General features: G+C 37.5%; 1 long non-coding RNA gene across 3 annotated transcripts in view; it reads left to right on the top strand.

Moving 5' to 3' along the window:
* The window catches only part of LOC139032842 (uncharacterized), a 107,908-nt gene that overhangs the window by 48,616 nt on the left and 35,835 nt on the right, over positions 1–23,457 (top strand). The window contains exon 4 of one of the 3 annotated variants that reach the window (XR_011485499.1): positions 1,912–2,546. The exons of the other annotated variants lie outside the window; for them this stretch is intronic. This is a non-coding gene — a long non-coding RNA (uncharacterized lncRNA). Of the gene's footprint in view, positions 1–1,911; positions 2,547–23,457 lie in introns of those variants that run through there. 3 annotated transcript variants of the gene reach the window in all.

A 23,457-nucleotide genomic window follows, 5' to 3' on the forward strand; every position in this document is an offset into this window, starting at 1 on the left:
ATTGTATAACTTGTCTACCAAGGGAAAATTCTCATTTATCAGTTTCCTATAATGCCCATGAGATAAATAGTTCAAAATAATTTTCATTGTTGACTGTTGTTTGTATAATAATGACAAAAAGTTCTGAAGTTTCAATTTATCAAGTAATTTTTAAAGAGTTGGAAACATTAAGATATAAAATAGCAAGAAAGCATACCTCAAAGCAGTAAAAAAAGAAAACAAAAACATAAAAACTTCCACAAAAGAGGAAGGAAAGAAGGAGGGAGGGAGGGAGGGAAAGAACAGGAAAGTCAAGCAAGTTTAGGATGAGTGAGATAGGAAGTATAAGATTTGGAGTTCATGAGCTCAAAGGACCCAGTAACTCACTACAATTTAAAAAAAAAAAAAAGACAATTGGGGTAAATATTTTTAAAAAGTAGGTTTTTCATATTTAAAGACCAGAGAATTAACTCTCTGTGAAGTGAACAGGTTTACTTTGGGCAACAAGCCCTATAGAAAGAATAGCCCCCAAAAAGATTTTTTTCCTATTATGAAATATTTTCAGTCATACAAAATATGTGTAGAAAGTAATACACTGAACTAGGTGTATTGAAAAAATAAGCAAAATATTACAAATATAAATGTTGCACCTTTCTCCTTTCTGTTGATAATCACTACCCTGAATCTGACGTATTCTTTCCTTTCATGTTTTTATACTTTGACTATAAAGTGGGTGGGGCTTCCCAGGTGACTCAGTGATAAAGAAATCTGCCAATGCAGGAGATGCAGGTTCTATCCCTGAGTTGGGAAGGTTCCCTGGAGTGGGAAACGGCAACCCATTCCCACATTCTCACCTGGAAAATCCCATGGACAGAAGAACCTGGCCAGCTACTGCCCATGGGGTTGCAAAAGAGACACGACTGAGCACACACACCACCACAAAGTGGATGCTCTTAAACTATACAGTGTTTTTTCAAACTATCCAAATTATGTATAAATTGTCTCATTTTTCACTGGCCTTCTACAACTTGTGTTCTTTGTTCAAAGTTGCTTTTTGAGATTTATACATATTGCTATACATACTTCTGGTTTATTCACTTTAACTGTTATTAGTAATAATCACTTATAAGAATGTATGACAATGTACCTATTCTCCTATTGTTGGATATTTTTGGTATTTTCAGCTTAATTGCAAACAGCATAGTAATAAATATTCTTTTATATATATATATATATATATCCTTCAATTCATGGGCAGGAATGATGTAATTCCTGGTTATAGGGTTATTTTCAGCCTTGCTAGATATTGCCAAATTATTCTTCAAACTCATTTACTGATTTGTACTTCTATCATATTCATAAGAGATTTTTTGTCACTCTAACATCCTCAACAATACATGGTAAGGTCCAACTTTATAATTTTAAAAATACTTTCTTTTTTAAAAAATATTATGTCAGTGAATTTTGTTTTGCTTTTTCCAGTATATTTTTCAGATAGCATCAGGTTAAAAGAGATGGAAAAGGAAATTTGGGATAAGAACAAAATAATGATAAAACTTTGAAAGACTTCTAAATATAAAAATGAGGAAATATTAAACCTTCACTTTAAGGACTTTAGCGTTAAGTAGAACTATGAATTCCCTTTTCAAATTCAAACCAAAAAGACTCTCCAAGATGAGGTTCTTTAATGCATAGGTGTGTTTTGTACATTGTACACACTTTCATGTCAATTACTAGTCTCTTATGACATTATATAATACAGATTAACTAAAAATAATAAAAGCAATTTATTCTTGAACTTTATTTTTTAAATATACAGTATAACAATATTTTGATATGTTTGAAGTTTTATTTGAGCATTTTTTGTTTATTCACTTTGAGTAGCTCTTTAAGAAACACATTCTTATTTTATCCTTACTTTTGTGTTCACAGTTATAAAACCCTTCTAATGGGCTATGCTCTAAAGAAGGTCAAGAATCAGTATTTCTTTTCACTGAACAATTTGAAGGCCTTAAATGTGAACTTTCTACTGAATGCCAGACTTCCTTCAAGATGTTTTCACTTGTGTGTTCCACAGGCTGATATTGATTTCCTTCTTCAGTGCAATATCTTTTCATGTAGTAATGCCTTAAGCAGAGCAGAGATTCATAAAGAATTTGAATTTTTATCTGTTGAATACTTATTTTCAAAACTTATATCACCCCCTTCCTTTGTATCAACCAAGCAGGGCTAAGTCATTTTCCCTCAGAACTGTGTTTCATAAAGTAGGTTCAGAATCTCAAATAATAAAGGGATTGCATGAACCATAGCAATAACTAGAGGTTATATTTCGAGAAAGGTGAGGGGAAACACCTCCCAACTTCCAAGTGGCATAGCTGGTGAAGAATCCACCTGCCAATGCCAAGAGACAGAGACTCAGGTTTGATCCCTGGGTTGGGAAGATTCCCTGGAGTAATTAATGGCAACCACTCCAATATTCTTGCCTGGAAAATTCCATGGACAGAGGAGCCCAGCAGTTTAGTCCATGGGGTCCCAAAGAGTCAGACATGACTGAGCTCACACACACACACACACACACACACACACACACACACGCGCGCCAACTCCCAAGTGGTTTTATGGGTAGAAGGAGTACAAACACTTCATTAATTTATACTCACATTTGCTTCATTTTATTTTTCCCACTCCAATTTTCACTTTATCCCTACTTCATCAATTTATTTTCATAAAGCTATCATGAATGTTTTAAATTGATGATGGCTGACATCATCCCATCATGTGAATTTCAAATGCTATTCCCTCAGAATCCAACCTAGCCTGCTGCAGGAAACAATTCTTTCTACTCTTTCCAAATTTTAGAGAAAACAAAATGGGTGTATATGTAAGAACTTATATTTCTAAGGCAAGAATGTTTCTCAAATTTCTGTTTTGGGCCAATTAATTCAGTCTATAGATGACCTTGCTTTCCTGTAACGCAGGCACTTTCTGTACTTAATTAAGGACACTGCTTTTATTTTTTCCTTTTCTTCAAAATACCACTGATGTAAGACAATTATTATAGTAAATAATTACTTCTCTGGATAAAAGAGAGCACTTTCTGGAGGTAGATTAGGCCAAAATAAGTACTTTCCTATTTTGTACTGTCTTGTAATTGCTTTCCTGAATATTCATTAGAAGGACTGATGTTGAAACTGAAGTTCCTTTAGCTACCTGATGTGAAGAGCCGACTCTTTAGAAAAGACCCTGATGCTGGGAAAGATTGAAGGTGGGAGGAGAAAGGGATGACAGAGGATGAGATGGTTGGATGGCATCACCGATTCAATGGACATGAGTTTGAGCACACTCCAGGCGTTGGTGATGGACAGGGAGGCCTGGCATGCTGCACTCCGTGGGGTGACAAGAGTTGGACGTGACTGAGCAACTGAACAACAACAAAATTCTTTCAAGCCTTTTCAAAATAAAGCCAGTATATGAATATGCAGTTAAAAATTTATCTCTGTTTATAATACTAATGTACAAATCTTTATAAATTAAAAAAAAAAAAAACATAATTCATAAAGACTTCCCTCCTAAATTGCTTTCTGGAAGGAAAACAGTATTGCTAAATATAAATATGTCACCATACTGGAAAGGCTTGAAAATCTGCAAATACAAAATATTGGTGGAATGTGGAGCTCCCAAGATTTGAGCTTTGCTACTGGGAGTGTGAGTGAGTACATATCCTTCAGAAACCGTTGCTGTTCGCTGTTCAGTCTCAGTCATGTCTGACTCTTTTCGACCCTGTGGACTGCAGCATGCCAGGCTTCTCTGTCCTTCACTATCTCCCAGAGTTTGTTCAAACTCATGACCATTGTGTCAGTGATGCCGTCTAACCATCTCATCCTGTTTTCCCCTTCTCCTCCTGCCCTCAATCTTTCCCAGCATCAGGGTCTTTTCCAGTGAGTCAGCTTTTCGCATCAGGTGACCAAAGCATCAGAGCTTCAACTTCAGCAACTGTCCTTCCAATGAATATTCAGGGTTGATTTCCTTTAGGATGGTCTGGTTTGATCTCTTTGTAGTCTAAGTGCTCTCAAGAGCCTTCTCCAGGACCACAGTTGGAAAGCATCAATTCTTCATCACTCAGCCTTCTTTATAGTCCATCTCTCACATCTGTACATGACTATTGGAAAATTAGAGTACCCAATAGTAACAAGCAGATCTAGTACCCAAATACTTGTCTCTAACACCATTTACCAAATAAAGGAACCAGGCTCCTTGGAGAAATGGCTGATTCTAGAGTTGGGACAGGAAATTAAATGCATAAAGTTCATTTTTAAAAATTAAGTTAGATTGTAAATTCAGCGCCTCAGTGTTACTAACCACACATTGAAAGTGCTCAGAAGCCCTATGTGGGTATTGACTGTGATGTGACGACGTGCAGACAGCACATTTCCATCAGCACAGCAAGTCTGGTTACACGGTGCTGCTGTGGAAAAACTATTTCAAGTGTGCACCAGTAAATATATACAGGGATCTTCAAAAGAGCATCGCTGCTGATTTTTAAAAATGATGAAAGCTAAACAAGGTCTGTCAACAGAGGAATGAATGAACTATGACATATCCACAAAGTAGATTCTTAAACTACAGTGAAAGTTAATGGACTATAGGTTTATACATCAACATGACTGAATCTTTAAAATGTGGAGTGGAGTGAAAGATGCAGATTTCAAAAGTCTCATTTATTGTGAATTCCATTTTAAAAATTCAGAAACTACAAAACCTATAAATGCATTGTTTTAAGAATATGTCTGTTGTAAAATTTTAAGGAGAAACGAGAATAGTAGCAAAATAGAGTTCAGTCCACTGGGATGGAGGAAAGTGGGGGGCTCTTATTGATAGAAATATTTGGAATTTCAGTGGTATTGATAAGTCTTTTGCTGAGTTTTTAGGTTACAATGGTGATGGCTGCAGATATGCTTGTTTTATTATTATGCTTCACAGTTTTCATGTTATTTCCAGTTTCAAATATATCTGCCAAAGTTTTTTCTGATTTCTTCTTTTATTACATATCTTTCCTCAATTATGAATTTCTCATCCCAGTGGTCAAGTTTTGCTCCACTAGAGCAGTTCAAGTTAAAACTTACTGGCTAGCATGGATTTTACTATTGTTTCTTGACCCTGTACATGGTTCTTGTGCTTCTAAATTTGCACTGCTACATTTGAGTTTGGATTTTTAGCCTAATTTAGCACTTCAACTCAAAATGAATATTAATATAGCTTCTCAATTCAGGGGATATTATCTTGCAAGTCAAATAAGCAAGGCCAGTTCAGACAATCTACTATTTAATTGTGTATCATCCAAATAGTAACTCTTCATATAATGGAGCATCATTACCTAAAAGAATCAATAGCCCTTAAAGTGCACAAAATGTTTCAGAAATCGCTTAGCAGATTTTATGAATATTCTACAAAATACTACTGATGCTATTTCATTCATATTTCAAAATCCTCTCCTTGATTTACTTAACTAAATCTCTACCCACTGTTTCCAATTCTTTATTAAATACTAATTTCCTTTTATATCCTGCTAGGCTTTCAAAAATAGTAATCAAATGGGAAAGCCTATTTAAAGTTTTTTTTTCAGTTATTTCCCATGCTGATTTTCTAAATTACTATATTTTTCATATTCACATTTTAAAACAAATTATGTATTTAACTAGCACAGATAGATATCCTGGTTATTTTTAATAATACATAGATTTTTGAATTATTTAACCTATTTTATTTTTAATTATACTGTTTAAAAGTGCTCTGCTATTTAGAAATTGAATATGAGGAAAAACCAAATCAAGTTAATAGAAAAATAAGCAGTCCTTCCCAATTAGCTAAGCATTTCTAACAGATGTAAATTAGAGAGAAAAGAAACTCCGTTGTCAAAAGGAGCAAGCATAGATTTCTACTGTAATCATTACTTCATTGTCTTTTTTGGTACAGACAAGCCTCATTACCACTTTCACAATATGAAGAAAATAAAAAGGTGAAAACGTACAATATTGTAAATAAGGGGTGAAAGTTAACTAAATCGGTAATAAATGTCCATCAGTAACAAGACCAATAGAACTGTATAGAAAAACACCCATGCGCCACGTGTGCTATGCCACCACCTCCCCCAAAAAACACAAGTAGAAATACCCCTCCTTATCATCCGCTTTGTCTATGCCTTGAAGCAACCAAAATTTTGTTCCAAGTCCTGCAAATATCTGAAGTGGCCTTAGATATACTTTCACCCACCAGTAACTCATTCCCTATTTTCAGTTAGAAACCCCAAATTCCAATCAATACATGTGTAGAGAGTGGAAGGAATTGGCAATGGCAGGAGGGAAACGGAAAGCTGTCATTTCTACAACGTGGAGAGGTGAGGAGCCAGCAATGATACAAACAGGAAGAACATGGTCAGCAGTGTTTATTGAAGATTGAACTTTCTATTTTTCTGCTCTCTTTATGAATTTTCTTAATTTTATTGGATTATAGTTGATTTACAATGTTGTGTTAGTTTCATGTGTATAGCAAGGCGATTCAGTTGTACATATATCCATCCTTTTTTATATTTTCTCATATAAATTATTGCTGAATATTGAGTAGCTATTATAGTCCTCCTAGATTATTTATTAATATTTTAAATATAGTAGTGTATGTATGTTAATCCAAAGCTCCAGATGTATGCTTCCCCGCTATGGTTCTCCTTTGGTAACCATAAATTTATTTTTTATATCTGTAAGTCTGTTTCTGCTTTGTAAATAGGTTCATTTGTATCATTTTTAAAATTAGATTCCACATATGAGTTATATAATATGATATTTGATTTCTCTGCCTGACAATTCTCTTAATATGATAATCTATAGGTCCATGCATGTTGTTGCAAATGGCATTATTTTGTTCTTTTTTGTGGCTGAGTAATATTTCATTGTTTATATATACCACATCTCTATCCATTCATCTGTTAATGCTTCCAGGTCCTGTAATGCTTCCAGGCTATTGTAAATAGCACTGCAATTAATTTAACTAAAAATAAAACTACCATACGATCCAATAATCCCACTCCTGGGTATATATCCGGAAAAACCATAATTACAAAAGATACATGCACCCCAATGGTTTGTTTATATTTTAAAGAGCCAGGTATTACAAATATAAACATCCATACTAGATAAAAGTGAGTACAAATCTGATAACTGAACTGCCTGTCCATTCATCCTCCTTACTGCTCACTAGCTGCCCCATCCTGACACCATACGAGCATTCACTTCGAGAAGTGAATCATTCTCTAGAGTAGATAAACAATTTTCTACTCTAATCTGTGTGGTAACCATGACTTTGATACTAAATTACTCCAGTGCATGGGTCACAGATGGCTGGACCATGGGCGAAAAATAACTGGGCTAACAAACTTGTTACCCAGTTAATGTAGACTTGGACAAAATTTCATATCAGTCAGGTTAGTTTCACCATAGAAGAGATGTTATTTGAGAACTAATGAGAGCTTTGTTTTAGACTCTACCATCTGCAATTTCAAAACAGAATGAATTGAAGGAGGATGGTCAGAAAGAGAAGAGGAGGGAGGGAAGAAAGAAGAGAAGGAGGAGAGATGGAAAGTGATCACAGAAGGAAAGATGAAATCTAGAGAAAGTGTCATTAGAATTTTATCCTTGGACCAATGGTTCTCAGTGCTCATTAGTTTCCAAGATACCATTCAGCATCTTCATATCAAGCTTTGTTTTGCTTTTACTTAAGGTACCCATATGAATTTCTGCTACTTAAAGCCAATATAGTTCTAGGAAATATGTGAAATTTGTGATAAGTAACCTGGAATGAGAATACTGCAGGAAAAGGAAAAAGAAAAGAGTGCACCCCATTGCCTGAGGTCATTGATGAAATATTAACCTCATGCTCTGAGAAAGAGCCACTAGGAAAATGAATTTTGCTTATCTGGTCTTATCATCTGGCCCTGTTTTTCAAGAATTTGAGCTGATAGACAGTAAATATATTGATAGCTGGTGAAAAGGCCTAGTAATATGCTTCCAGTGAGGTCTGTTCAGGTCATTAATGCCAGAAACCATCTCTGCTAAAAACCATCTCTTTCTAACCTCCATAACAGCTCTCAAAGCATGTTCTCACTGCTTTGAAATCATATCCATACTTAGATGTAGATGTTTCTGAAATCTCAATTTCTAGACCCAGTCTTATCCAGGTCACACCCATAGCCCCCTTTGTTTTCTCTCTCATACTAGAACTTTCCCAATCCATATCCAGCTTCTCGTGGGAGGGGAATCAGACAGAGATTGTCTGACATTTGGATTCAGCAGCAGAAATCAAGACTTCACCAATATGAGATTACATCTGAGGTGGGCCTAGATGAATGGCTTGAATTTATATGACCACGGAATGGAGGGAAGTTGATCCATGTAGATGTACTAAAAACAGTGACAGTTACAGAAGGATGAAGTTTGAGGAAGAGTTATGATCCAGTGTATGTGACAAGCTTTCTAATTCTTCAGTTAAATTGATTATTTTTGTTTGCTTGTCTGTTTTTATTTTTCTAACCTTAGAGACATTTCAAGGAACACAAATTAAGGGCCATAGAATAACTGAATATGTATTGTATTTTATATATGGATTCATCCATGTAGAGTTAGAAGAAAAGAAAATTGTTATTCCCCCAGTCATATATATGTGTATATATACCAGTTAATAATTTCTGATAAAATATTCACCCTTGTTTGCAATATTATGTTATTATAAATTCATGTAAAATTTATTGACAACTATCAGCTTAGCACTTTTTTGTATTAGTGACTCCAAACCTACAATTTTCTGCCTTGCACTTCTTTTTCCCTTCAAATTTGGTCTTTCCCTAGTGAATTGCTTTTCATTTATCTTGATTAAACCTCACTCTATCGATTCCTGTCCTTTCTCTAAATTCTCAGAAACCTGCTGTATATTAATTCTGTTTTCTGTGGTATTAGCTGTCCCTCCTGGCACTGGGTAACATTTAGGAAAGTTTTAAAATCCAGCAACATTGAATAACCTCTCTTTCAAATTTTGGATGCTATATTTAATTTGAATTATATGAGAAAACATGTGCATGCATATTTTACCTTAGGATGGAAAATTCTTTGTGTTCCAATAATTTGCTCTTGCTTCATTGGAGAAAATTATAACATTTAAGAATAATCTATTAAAAAGTGAAGTTTTACTATTAGCCATCCTTTACAATGGGACAAAATAAAAAGTTTATATCCTAAAATCAAGATATATGTAGTGTTTGGGAGTTGTGATAATATGCAGTATAAAATTAATGTTTAATTACTTTTGATTTTATTTTTATGTGCATTGAATATTAAACATTCATTCATTCATGTAATCCTCACAAGAATCCTGAGAATAAACAGTTAAGTAATACAGTATCATGCACTGAAGTGGGATTTGAACCCAGTTACTTCTGACTCTTTCCATTGTTATACCATGCTCTGTTTTTAATTCATTGATTCAACTTAAAAACTAATTTTTATAGTCTCCCATATTGCAATATACTGCTGGATACTGGAGACATAGTGATGAACAGACAAATTTTCAGGTCTCTCACATCTTAATATCTGTAAGGAAGACAAAACTCTTCAGTTCATCCATGTTCTTTTCTTTGCTGCACAGAAAATGAAGCTATCATACATGAGCTCCCAAAAATAACCTCCTCTCTTCCTCAGAATGTATTTGTTCCCTTTCCGTCTTTATTTCTCTCCATTCCAGTTCAGAGAAAGGAACATCCATTTTCTCCTCGCGGATCGACTGCTGACTGCCAAAACTGGTTCTGGTTCCCTGTACCCCCAACATTTCTGGAAACTTTTTCTATCCATTATCACAGTCCTCTCATCTTCAGTATTTCCTTCTCAACTGATCATTCCCTTTGGCCAAAAAATCTCCAAAATAGTTTTTTTTTTAATTTTTTCGTCTTGTACCTTCCTCAAGCTCTGCTTTCTCTCTGTCCTCAGCAATAGCTTTAACAGATTTTCTCTCTTCCATGCATCCTATTTACTCTTCAAAACAATATACAGTATGACTGTTGCCTCTCCATTGTTCCACTTGAAGAGAAAGGGAAGGATCAAATAGCCCAGTCCTTCGCTCCACAAGCACAGTCCGAGGAAAGTATTTTCCTCAGATTCCCAGAGTTGCCCCCAGTTAGGCTGTGGTCACCCATGGTGGACACTGCTCCCTGGCTGAATGCACTTCACTGGTCACCTCCCACTGCCTGACCTACATCATCTAAACATCATCCACCCAAGTCTTCGCCTCAGTGTCTGCTTCTGAGAGAACCTAAATTAAGAAGAAACATTTCAAGCCAAGTTCTGTCAATTCTCATTCTTTACTTTCTTCCCAAATATTCTCTTTCCTCCCCCAACCCCTTTCTGTAATTGCTGTGTTTTCAGCACTCATCTCCTGGTTCCTGTACTAACTCATCTCACTGACTCTACCACCTTCTCCCTCTAAACTATCGCTTATATGCTTTGAGTACGTTTTTTCTAAGATACAAAACTTCTTATGTCATTCCTTTGCTTAAAATATTTGATGTCTGCCTTCTTGTCCGTGAATGAAGTTAATGTCAGTGATATGGGATACTAAGACCTTCCTAAATTTGCACCAACCTACCTTTTTGGTCTTATATCCTGCCAAGCTCCCCGTGGCTTCCCATTAGTTAATTCAATTTATCATTGAATTAATGATACTTTCCCTAAACAAATACCATTTACTTTCATAATCTTTGCCTTTGCACACACAGTTTTTTCTTCATGGAGTGTCCTTTCCTCTTTTCCTCTTTCCCTCCCCTGAAAACTCATTTATTCTTCAAGAGCCCATTCAGATGCATCATCTCTAGAAATCATTCCTTATTTTTCCTGAGCAGGGCTCAATGTCTTACATGATGGTGCAGTACTTCATTCAGATCTCTATCATACCACTCATGATTTATTGAAATTAACATTTATGTATCTTTCTCCTTCACTAGACTCTGAGTTCTCCCATGTCAAGACCATAACTTACTGATCTTCTTAATTCTAAATACTGGCAATAATATCTAGCAATAGCAGCTGGATAAAGAAATGAATGACAGAAATTGAAATTAACTGACATGAAATGAAAGAAGCAAGTGGGACTGTTCTAGGCTTTTGCTTCCCAACCCTTGTATCGTCTTCCTCTCCACCACCATATATAAACCAAAATTACTGAAATACATTTAATTGTAAAACTTTTCACTAAAACTTTTTTACAAAACTTTTACTTCAGTATTAGACCAAGAAACCAAAAAAATGCTAGAATTCAAATGACTTGGGAATTAACAATGTATGTAAATTAGTTTCATTGCTAAAGTGAATTATTTCCAGTTTCAGTGTGAGGAGAGAATTAAAAACCAAGAAGCAATGAGTCTCTGAAGAAGTAGGGCTACTGGTAGGATGAATCCATTCCTTTGTACAAATGAACTGTGTCTGTATAAGAAGTTTTATATTATATTGGGTTGTCCAAAAAGTTGCTTTGAGTTATCCATAAGATGGTGCAGAAAATCTCAACAAACTTTTTGACCAACCCAATATATTTCCATAAATGTTCTGCTAAACTCATGTTCTTTCTTCTACTACCAAAATGTGTCTATTAATGTCTCATTTCCTTGGGCCCTTGTTCTGTACTTCCCAGGGTAATACCAGATAAGCTTAAACTACTGCTAAACCATGAGTGTGAACAAGTACACTTGTATGAGTATAGACCTGTAAGAGTATGGACTCTTCCATACCTGAGGAAGAGTATTTTCTTTAAGAATTTCTCAATCCTTTGTCAAAGTTTAAGCTTAAAACTCCAAGCATGAAAGTGAAAGTGTTAGTCGCTCAGCCGTGTCCGACCCTTTGAGACCCCATGGACTGTTGGCCCCCCCAGGCTCTTCTGTCCATGGGATTCTCCAGGTGAGAATACTGGAGTGGGTTGCCATTTCCTTCTCCAGGGGATCTTCCCAACCAGGGATCAAACCAGGACCCACATTGCAGGCAGATTCTTTACCATCTGAGCCACCAGGGAAGCCAGGCCTAGATACATGAATTTTAAAGTATTCTAGGTGATTCTGAAGCTCATTCAGGTTTGGAAACTCTAGCCTGGCAAATATGTAGCCTCTTTTGCATTTCATTTACATCAGTTAATTAAGTATTCACTGAGTGTTGATTACATGTTTAGCATAGGGGGATAATATATATGTATTATTTCATAGTATATGCAAACTCCCCCACCTTCCCACCCAGTGGCAACCCCGGTACCCCTAGCATCTTCCATGACTGGGCATTCATTGCCTCTAGGAGAGTTATTATGGGGAAACCAGTTTAAGAGCGTGGAAGTCTCCACAGAAGATGAAAATGATTTGAAGGAATGTGTTGTCTGACAAATATATTTCCTCTGCCTTTACCTTTGCCCACCCACCATTTCTCAGGTGATAAACTTCCTATACTGAGGGTGAGGAGGGAAAAGTGACAGATCACCCAGGTATGTTTAAATGTTCAAGAAAAGAAGGCTTGGAATAAAAGGAAGATCCAAAGTTATCTTCCTATTCTTAGCAACCCCCATCAGAAAAGCACACGTATGCACCCTCATAGTATTAGAATTGTTAGAGGGAAGGTGGTGGCGCGGCCAGAGACAGCCTTCAGGCTTTCCCTTGAGCTGCTTCATAGCAGCTGCTGCTAAGTCGCCTCAGTCATATTCTACTCTGTGTGATTCGATGGACTGTAGCCTTCAAACTCTTCTATCCATGAGATTCTCTAGGCAAGAGTACTGGAGTGAGTAGCTGTTCCCTCCTCCAGGGAATCTTCCCAACCCAGGGATCAAACCCAGGACTCATGTCTTCAGCATTGGCAGGTGGGTTCTATTTACCATTAGCACTGCTTGGGAAGCCCAGTTCTATGTAGAAAACAAAGCAAATTTTCTCAAGATCTAGAAAGGATCAAGGAATTATCAGATATTGAGCCAGACCCAAAAATGTGCTAAACTTTGGATGACAAAACTACAAACTATATGGTTCAATAAGATGGAACAAAATCTAGTCTGACTGATCCATGTTGATGTTTTTGCAGAAACCAGTAAAATTCTATAAAGCAATTATTCTTCTATTACAAATATATATATATTACAGGAAAAAAACTGGAAAAAAAAAAAAGCCAGTCTGAGTAGGTAATAACAAGTTATCAAACTCAGCAATCTCCCAAGACTATGGGCATCCTCAGGCATGGGTGGGGTATGGACCCTGAAGTGAGGACGTCTTGAATTGACTGAAAGCAAATGTCTGCCAAATAGAAAAATGAGGGCAAAAATAAAATAACTTCTATCTATAGAAATTGAAAAAATATGCCTCTTGCATAGTTGGATTTGTGGTCTAGTATTTATGCCAATGCTTTAACATTTACCTAAAGTTGTGGGAGACTCTAAAAACAGAGAAAATTGCAGTGTCCCTTCACTTAAAGGAACCTGTGGAGAGATGTAGGGAAGGAAAACAGGAGTTGGAGTCCATACACCCAGGGTGAATCCAGGTTCCTCCAAAAGCTAGGTGTTTACATTCACCAAGGCACACTTTCAACATTTATAAACTGAAGATGGTGTTTTAGAGTTAAATGAGGGATAGACATTAAAAGGGCCTTCCCTGGGGCTCAGCAGTAAAGAGTCCGCCTGCCCATGGAAGAGACGCAGGTTCGATCCCTGGCTCGAGATGATCCCCTGGAAAAGGAAATGGCAACCCACTCCAGTATTCTAGCTTAGGAAATTCCATGGACAGAAGAGCCTGGCAGGCTACAGACGGTGAGGTCGCGAAGAGTTGGACACAACTTAGCGACTAAACAACAAAACAACTGCAGTTAAAACCCTGAATACATGTTACAAGCTCAACAACTATTAGTCCCTTTATTTCTTCAGAGTTTTTCATCTTAATTTAGAGGCCGTATTTATATAAAAGAAAGCATAATCATGCCAAGGTCTAATGACTCAATCCTCTAACTTCTTATAAAACATGACATTGTGATTTGTGTCCCCAAGTGAATCTGTGGAAGAAGGTGATACTGTGCTGCAGGTGGGTGACAACTCCTTCCCTCCCACCCACATACTAGTTAAGTGGTTGCTCTGAAATTTCTTCCATGTGTGAATCAGAGTTTAAGCCAAATCACTCTACTTAACAATTAGCCACAAAGAGCTAATCTGTAAACTCAAGCTATTGTCCTAATTATAATTGCAGGGGAGAGCTTTTTATTTTTACTCACAGCGGTAAGGTTTTGTACAACCAAATTTGAACTGTAAAATCCATTTCAAGCACTCCCTCTTTACGTGCTGGTCTCTGCAGATGTAGGAAGTAAAAGTGAGGATTCTAATTTATGGTCAGTGTTATGATGCACAAGGTAACTGTAGCTTTCAGATAAGGAAAGTGGGGACTTGACACAGCAATTTAGAATTTTTATACTTAGTATCATTTTCTTGTTAATGGGTCCATTGGTAATCATAATCTTGGGCCATAAAAGTTGGTGTTAACTTCACTTTGCCATTCCCAAATTTTCACCTGATTTTTTCTCTTATTCAAACAATCATTGACAGTTATAGCTGAAGAGGTCTGCAGAGACCACAAAACCCAGGGAGAGTAAAGTGGCTATCTCTGGGCAGAAGTCTATCTACAGATGGTTTTATTGTCTCCCAACAAAATGCTTCTTTCTCCTTTTCATCTTTCTGGGTTTTTTTTTTTCTTTTCTTTTCTTTTCTTTTTTGTTATTGCTCATTTCTTTATTTCTTCTTTTTCGAAATCAAAGTGTGATCCAAAGTAGTGCCCAGACCTTAAGTGAATGTTTGTATACATATGTACTCTGTAAACCACACCCCAGTGAAGATACTGGAAATTTCCAGAGTTTTCTTATAGTCCTCTTGAAAGTGAATGGTAAAATGTTAGTCGCTCAGCTGTGTCCAGCTCACGGTGACCCCATGGACTGTAGCCCAGCTCCCTCATCCATGGAATTCTCCAGGCAAGAACACTGGAGTAGATTGCCATTTACTTCTCCAGTGGGTTTTCCTGACCCACAGATCAAACCCAGGTCTTCTGTGTTGCAGGCGGCTATTTTACCACCTGAGCCACCAGGGAAGTCTCAGTTCAGTATGTATTCAAAACGTCCCCCCTCCTCACTACCTACAGCCCCATCACAACCACAGCCACCAAACTCTGCCAGAGAATATGAGCCACCATTATAGCTCATGGGAAGGACTGCAGTGGTCTCCAAGAGACTTCTGCTTTTGCCCTTATTTCCCCACAAGCTAGTCTCAATACAGTATCAAAAGTAATCCAGTCAAAATGTAAATCTGATTATGCACCCTTCTGCTCAAAATCCTCCATTGATTTGCCAATGATTTTTTTTTAATCTATTTCCTGAAGCAAAAGAAGTAAAAGCAAAAATAAACAAATGGAACCTAATGAGACTTAAAAGCTTTTGCGCAGCAAAGACCTGGTTTGTGTTGTTCACTGCTTATTGCATACTTGAATGCTCAGTCATTCAGCTGAGTCCGACTCTTTGCGACCCCATGGACTCGTAGCCCACCAGGCTCTTCTGTCCTTAGGATCTTCCAGGCAAGAAGACTGGGGTGAGTTGCCATTTCCTTCTCCAGGAGATCTTCCCAACCAAGGGACTGAAACTAGGTCTCCCACACTGCAGCCAGATTCTTTACCATCTGAGCAGAGCCCAAAATAATCACTCTTCTGACCTCTATCCCCAAAGATTAGTTTTGATTGCTTTTAAATTATGCATAAATGGAGTCATATAGTATGTCGTCTTTTGTATGTATGAATACACCTGCTGTGAATAGTCTTGTGCATGCCTTTGGATGGACATAAGCACTCATTTCTAATGTGTATCTACCCTGGAATAAATTGATAGATCACAAATTATAAATAGTTCATAAATATACTTACAACTGCCATGCAGTTATGCAGTTTTCCAGAATGATTGAATTAATTTATAGGCTCACCAGCAAAATATGAATTCCAGCTGCTCCACATCTTTACCAATACTTGGTAAAGTGTTTTCAATAAATCTGAATTTGAATATACCTAGGATCTGTATGCATCTTCCTCAGGCCATTTAACTTCCCATTGTCTTATACCTAACCATCTCATACTCACAACTTAAGTCCATGGGCCTGAGAGGCTTTCAAACTAGTCAAATAACTTGAATCACTTCCAATTTCTCATGTATTAAATAAGTGAAAAGTAGTCCCAGGAAGTTTAACTAGCCAACTCAGCATCACATGCTGCTGCTGCTAAGTCACTTCAGTCGTGTCCGACTCTGTGCGACCCCATAGACGGCAGCCCATCAGGGTTCTCTGTCCCTGGGATTCTCCAGGCAAGAATACTGGACTGGGTTGCCATTTCCTTCTCCAATGCATGAAAGTGAAACGTGAAAGTGAAGTCGCTCAGTCCTGTCCGACTCTTCGCGACCCCGTGAACTGTAGCCTACCAGGCTCCTCCGTCCATGGGATTTTCCAGGCGAGAGCGCTGGGCAGCATCACATAGCTAGTAACAAATTTAGAATTGGGTCTCAGGCTGGACCCCTACACTAGCTCTCTTTCCACTACCTGGCACTGTCGCCCACCAATGAGCAACCCCTATTTTAACTCTTCTCTCTACTTGCTAAATCTCCTTCCAAACAACTTTGTAAAAGGGGATGCACCCTTCAGGGAAGTGCCTCACTTAGTGCCATATTTTTGGCTGTAATCACAACAGTTTTTGGCTTATTTTCTGGATCAATAAATGCAAAGTATCCTTTCCAATATATGTTACAAAAGACTGGGGAACAAAAGACTGCAATGGGAATCAACTGACCACCTGCTAGTTTTCACAAGCTTATTCAAGGATAAAGGATCCTATTAATCTTGAAAATAGTATCATTCTCATTCTGCCTTAAGGGCTATATTACCAGATTCAGAAAACCTTTGTGGAAAACTGTAGTGGTTTACTGGCAGGTATTTCCTCCTGGTCTCCATCTGCTTCACATAGGACAAACACCTGCTTAAAAGCAAGGAGCTGTTGCTGTTCAGTCGCTAAGTCATGTCTGACTCTTTGTGACCCCATGGACTGCAGCGCACCAGGACTTCGGGGTGTAAGCAAAGCTACGTGAGTAAATATAGTACGATTTGTATTAGACAAAATCTATTAAAGAAAGTTGAAGAGTAACCAAGGATACTGTGATGCTATCTATTGACTTTTCCTCAGTTTCCTCACAAATGAGAAGTTAGCTAAATTATTTGTAAGATCACCTCAAGCTTTGTAGTTCTATGAATAGATTAGCCATAAATATAATTTATATGATAGCAGGAAAACATAAAACAAACCCAGAGTTTATTTATGAATATCTGGGTTTGAGAAACAGACTTAATAATGTAAAATGGAGACAACTGCCACCTGATAAACTAGCATTTCCATTAATTGGTCATCAGCATGAGCTTGTCCTTATTATCCTTTGTCATCCATCATCGCTCATCTTCCTCTTCATGTGCCTTCCAACTGTATTTGATTAAACAAAGTTATACTTAATATTTGACAAAGAAATATTTTCTTTTCCTATAGAGTTACACTGTATCAAAGTAATATATCCCTTACTGTTTTATCTGAGGAAATATGGGATCAATTATTATGCTATACAAGAGCAAAAGTCTGAAAGTAATAAATAGATCTCTAATGAACAATATAAAATTGTATTTATGAGGTCTGAAATGAAATTAACATCAGTCATCTTTTCACTAAATGATCTGAAGCATATTTATTTCCTCAAAGGATCTGAAGCAATAGAATAAAAACTCAAGAACTTATGAGATTTCTCATACCTAAAAAATAAAATAAGTCTTGTGAAAAAAAACTAAATTAAAATTACCAGGGAGTGTCTTGATTTGTTTTGACAGATTGGTAACTCCAGAAACAAGATATTCTATACCTGACTTAGGAATCACCTTCTCCCCTTGTCATATGAGGATTCATGTTTTCTTTAATTAGAAATTGATCAGAAGCCTAATAAAGTTTGGTGAGTGATAGCACTAAAAATCCCTTTCACAAAAGGCTAAACTCTGTCTCCTCACAAATTTTCTCCCCTTGAATTCACTTCATGTCTCCAATCCATATCTGAAGAGAGGATGAGGTGAAATTAAACTAATTTTCCTTTGTAAAGTTTCTCACTAAATTTTTAATTACTAGGAGCAGTTCTGATGAGTAGGTCAGAGTAACTATAGAAAAATAAATAATCTTTTTGGATGTAGAGTAAAACAAAATAATTTGAAGGTTTACTTGAGGAAGTTCAGAGATTTTATACAGGTGGAGGAACCTCGGATTAGTGGAGAGAAATAATTTGGTTTATGCCAACAAGACCTTTAGTTTGTGATTCACTCAGACTAAAATCTTCAACCCTCCCCTGAATTGGGTCACATCTTCCTTGTAGTCAGGATTTATTGTTTATATATATATATATTGGTGTGTGTGTGTGTGTGTATATATATATATATATATATGAGATATATCCACATCCTAAAGCTCAAGATAAAGAGATGAAATACATGACTCCAGACCTATAGCTCCAAACATCTGAAACTCCTGATAATAGGTAGGCAAGAGATCTTACTATTCTTTACCAGGAGAATCAAACAAAAAATCCATGGAAAAACAGATGAAATGAAAAAGTCTAACCTGAAGGAAAGTAGGCAGAGCACAGCTAAACAATGCAAAAATAAGATATAGATACTTCTTGGCTAGTAGGATCTGCTTGGGTTCAGAAAGGGGCCCATCCAGCCCCTAGAGTCACCACTGGGTCACGGCTGCCACAGTGAGCAGCCGCAGAACAGAGAAACAGACGGGGGAAAGTGGGGTCATGGCTTGATGACAAAGCCAGTGAGAAGAGATAAGAAAGCAGTAATACGGTCATTGATAAGGGTAAAGAAGCTGAGTTAGACAAGACATACTTATCTAGGACTAGAGAGATCACAGTCAAAGAAGTAAGAACAACACAATACATCTGAGAAAAAATATCCTAGATGACATTTGAATTCTGTCTTTCCAAGGATTCTTATTGTTGCAAAGTTCAATGTGATAGTTCATCTGGAGATATGACAGAGATTCTTTTGGCAATTCTGATCTAGGTCACTGTTCATTAGTAGGAGGATCTTAGACCCAGAGGCTGTGGTTTTATTCTCATCTAACCAAATCTTCTCTAGATCCATACCGTTATCGCAGCCTAAACAGAGGGAAATAGAGAAGGAGAGCCAGACTGTCTTGCAGCTTTGATATGGAAAATTCCATGCTCTGGGGCTTTAAGGGATCCAGAGAACGTAAGGTAGCTCTGGAACCTGTAGAATAGGAGGAGTGGAGATGATGGGATTCCAGGGCAGCAGAGGCATGGAGGATGGAGGGGGTGATGGCACTCAGCCAGCAGAGGAAGGCGGGATCGGAGCTGGGAGCCAATGCCACCATCTCTGGAAGCATTCAGAGCTATCTAGAGAATAGACCAAAGATTTCTTCTAACTGGCGATAGAACTATGCAGCTGTAAGGCCCTCTCAGACAGTTGTGTGTGCTGGAAACTGCGCTGAATGAGCTGGAGAAAGAATGAGGAAAACATCTACATTGCAAAGTGGTAGCACAAGCTTGTATCATGAGCGCATATGCAATATGTTTGGAGACCCTGAGAAACAACGCAGAGCCAACGGCGTGACTTTATATACACGGAGGTCCTGTATTAGACTTGGGAATAGAAGCCAATGAAAATTAACCACACGCGGAGTAGCTGCAATATACAGTTACGGGAGTGTAAATTGGTAAAGTCATTCTACAAACATCTGGCAGTGCTTAGTGAAATAAAGTGTGGGTATATCTTATTATCCCTTAATATGAGAAAAATTCCTACACAGTCTTGAAAAAGAAAATGTTTATTACAACTGGGTTTGTAATAGCACAAATTTGAAAGCAGTCTAGACATTCATTGTTAGATTATTGGATAAAACACACACACAAAGTGTAGCAGACACATACCATGAAACACTGGGCAGCTATCAGAGCAAGAATATGTGTGAAAGTACATGGCTTGAGCTCAAAAACAGCTGAGAGAAAATGCAAATAGAATAACGCAATAGCTAACATATAGGTAACACATTACATGTCGGATACTATTTATTTCACACACTTTACATGTATTGGGCTTTCCTGGTGGCTCAGACAGAATCTGTCTGCAATGCAAGAGACCCGGGCTCAATCTCTGTGGGTCAGGAAGATCCCTTGGAGAAGGAAATGGCAATCCACTCCCACACTCTTGCCTGGAGAATTCCATGAACAGAGGAGGTTGGTGGGCTACAAACCATGGGGTCACAAACAGTCAGACATGGTTGAGTGACTAACACTTTCAGCTTTACATGTATTAGCCTATTTGTTTCATGCAAAAGCCTTACAAGGCCATGTATGAGGAACTTGAAGCACAGGGAGATTAAGTGACTTGTCTAAGATAAAATAGCTAATAAGTGGAAAACAATTAGAACCAAGCCATCTACCTTAAATTCATGCTTTTACCCACTACAGGATCTTTGTATCCTCTATCAATAAAAACTAGGAAGTACTTTGAGCTGAATGCACTATTGTAATTTAAAGACACTTATATCCCAACGTTAAAGTACAAATGCAACAAGGATACCTACATTTCCAAGAACGTGTACCAAAAAAAATGTATATTGAATATGCCTGTTTGGAGCAGAACAGGTGAGGGTGAGAGTGAAATGAAAGTGAAAGTCCCTCAGTCATGTCCGACTGTTTGCGACTCCATGGGCTTTACAGTCCATGGAATTCTCCAGGCCAGAACACTGGAGTGGGAAGACTTTCTCTTCTCCAAGGGATCTTCCCAACCCAGGAATTGAACCCAGGTCTCCCACATTGTAGGCAGATTCTTTACCAGCTGAGCTATCAGGAAGAGTGAAGAATAGGATCAAAAGAGGAAAATAAAATAAAATGAAATAAGCAACATAAAAGAGGAGTAAGACTAAAAACTGACAAGGAAAATAGGAGAATTAAGAGAGAGTTAAGAGAAAGCCAGTGTGCCCAGTGCTGAAAGTATGGGGCAGAAGAGTCCAGGCTGAGAGAGAAACAAGTGAAGCCTGAGACGAATGGTCGACCATGTAAATCGAGATGTACTCAGTAACTGAAGGAAGCATTATTACAGCACAGTCTTTTCCATGGTTGATAATTACTGTACAATATTCATTAAGTTACTTGTCCACTTATTCACCAAAGCAGAATATTTTTTAATTGAAGTGTAGTTAATATATGACATTGTAGAAGTTTTAGGTATACAACATAATGATTTGCCATTTATGCATATATTGTTAAATGATGATCACAAAAAATTATTTAACATCTATCATCACAAATAGGGAAAGTTTTTACTTTATGATGGGAACTTTTAAGATATCAACTTTCAAATATACAATGCAACATTATTAACTATTGTCACCATGCTGTACATTATATCCCATGAATTGTTTATTTTACAACAAAAGTTTGTACCTTTTGACTCACTTCATCCATTTTGCCCCTCCTTCACACACTTTCCCACCCCCTGCCACTGGCAACCACCAATATGTTCTCTTTATCTATGAGTTCAGTTTTTTTAGATCTCACATATGAGTGAGATCATACAGTATTTGTCTCCCTCTGACTTATTTCACTTACCATCATATCACAATCTGCTCAAGGTCCATCAGTGTTGATGCAAATGACAGAATTTCCATCCTTTTTACAGCTGAAGGACATTCCATTGCATGTATATAATCACATATATGTATATCATATTCTTTTTATCCATTCACCCAATGATAGACACTTAAATTTTTATTATTTTTTACTATGGTTTATTACAGAATATTGAATATAGTTCCCTGTGTTATACAATAGGGCCTTGTCATTTATCCATTCTATGTATAATAGTTTGCATTTGCTAATCCCAAACTCCCAATCCAATCCTCCCCCACCCCACAACCCCCTTGGCAACCACAAGTCTGTTCTCAATGGGTAAACACTTAATATTGTTTCTATGACCTTGGATTATAAATTATGCTGCTATGAACATGGAGGTGCAGATATCTTTGAGACAGTAATTTTTTTTTTCCTTCTGGTAAACACCCATAGGTGGAATTGCTGGATCATGGGGTAGTTCTATTTTTTGTTTTTTGAGAAACTTCCATACTGTTTTCCATAGTGGCTGTACCAATTTACATTCTTACCAATAGTGCACAAAGTTTCCTTTTTCTATTCATCCTTGCCAACACATTATTTCTTATCTTTTAATAACAACCATTCTAATAGGTGGGCTTCCCAGATGGCACTAGAATCTGCCTGCCAATGCAGGAGACACAAGAGATTTGGATTCAATCCCTGGGTCAGGAAGATCCCCTGGAGTAAATGGCAATTTCTCCTGGAGGAAATGGCAATCCACTCCAGTATTCTTGTCTGGAAAATTCCATGGACAGACAAGCCTGGTGGGCTACAGTCCATAGGGTCACAAAGAGTTGGAAATGACTGAGCAACTGAGCACACACATTCTAATAGGTGTGAGGTAATAACTCACTGTGATTTTTATTTGCATTTCCCTAATGACTACGCCAAAGCCTTTGACTGTGTGGATCACAATAAACTGTGGAAAATTCTGAAGGAGATGGGAATACCAGACCACCTGACCTGCCTCTTGAGAAACCCATATACAGGTCAGGAAGCAACAGTTAGAACTGGACGTGGGACAACAGACTGGTTCCAAATAGGAAAAGAAGTATGTCATGGCTGTATAATGTCACCCTGCTTATTCAACTTATATGCAGAGTACATCATGAGAAACGCTGGGCTGGAGGAAGCACAGCTGGAATCAAGATTGCCGGGAAAAATATCAATAACCTGAGATAAGCAGATGACACCACCCTTATAACAGAAACTGAAGAGGAACTAAAAAACCTCTTGATGAAAGTGAAGGAGGAGAGTGAAAAAGTTGGCTTATAGCTCAACATTTAGAAAACTAAGATCATGGCATCTGGTCCCATCACTTCATGGGAAATAGATGGAGAAACAGTGAAAACAGTGTCAGACTTTATTTTGGGGGGCTCCAAAATCACTGCAAATGGTGATTGCATCCATGAAATTAAAAGACGCTTACTCCTTGGAAGGAAAGTGATGACCAACCTAGATAGCATATTAAAAAGCAGAGACATTACTTTGTCAACAAAGGTCCATCTAGTCAAGGCTATGGTTTTTCCAGTGGTCATGTATGGATGTGAGAGTTGGACTGTGAAGAAGACTGAGCGCCAAAGAATTGATACTTTGAAAATGTGGTGTTGGAGAAGACTCTTGAGAGTCCCTTGGACTGCAAGGAGATCCAACCAGTCCATCCTAA

This window comes from Odocoileus virginianus, chromosome 1, assembly GCF_023699985.2.
Source record: "Odocoileus virginianus isolate 20LAN1187 ecotype Illinois chromosome 1, Ovbor_1.2, whole genome shotgun sequence".
Classification (NCBI taxonomy): Eukaryota; Metazoa; Chordata; class Mammalia; order Artiodactyla; family Cervidae; genus Odocoileus; species Odocoileus virginianus.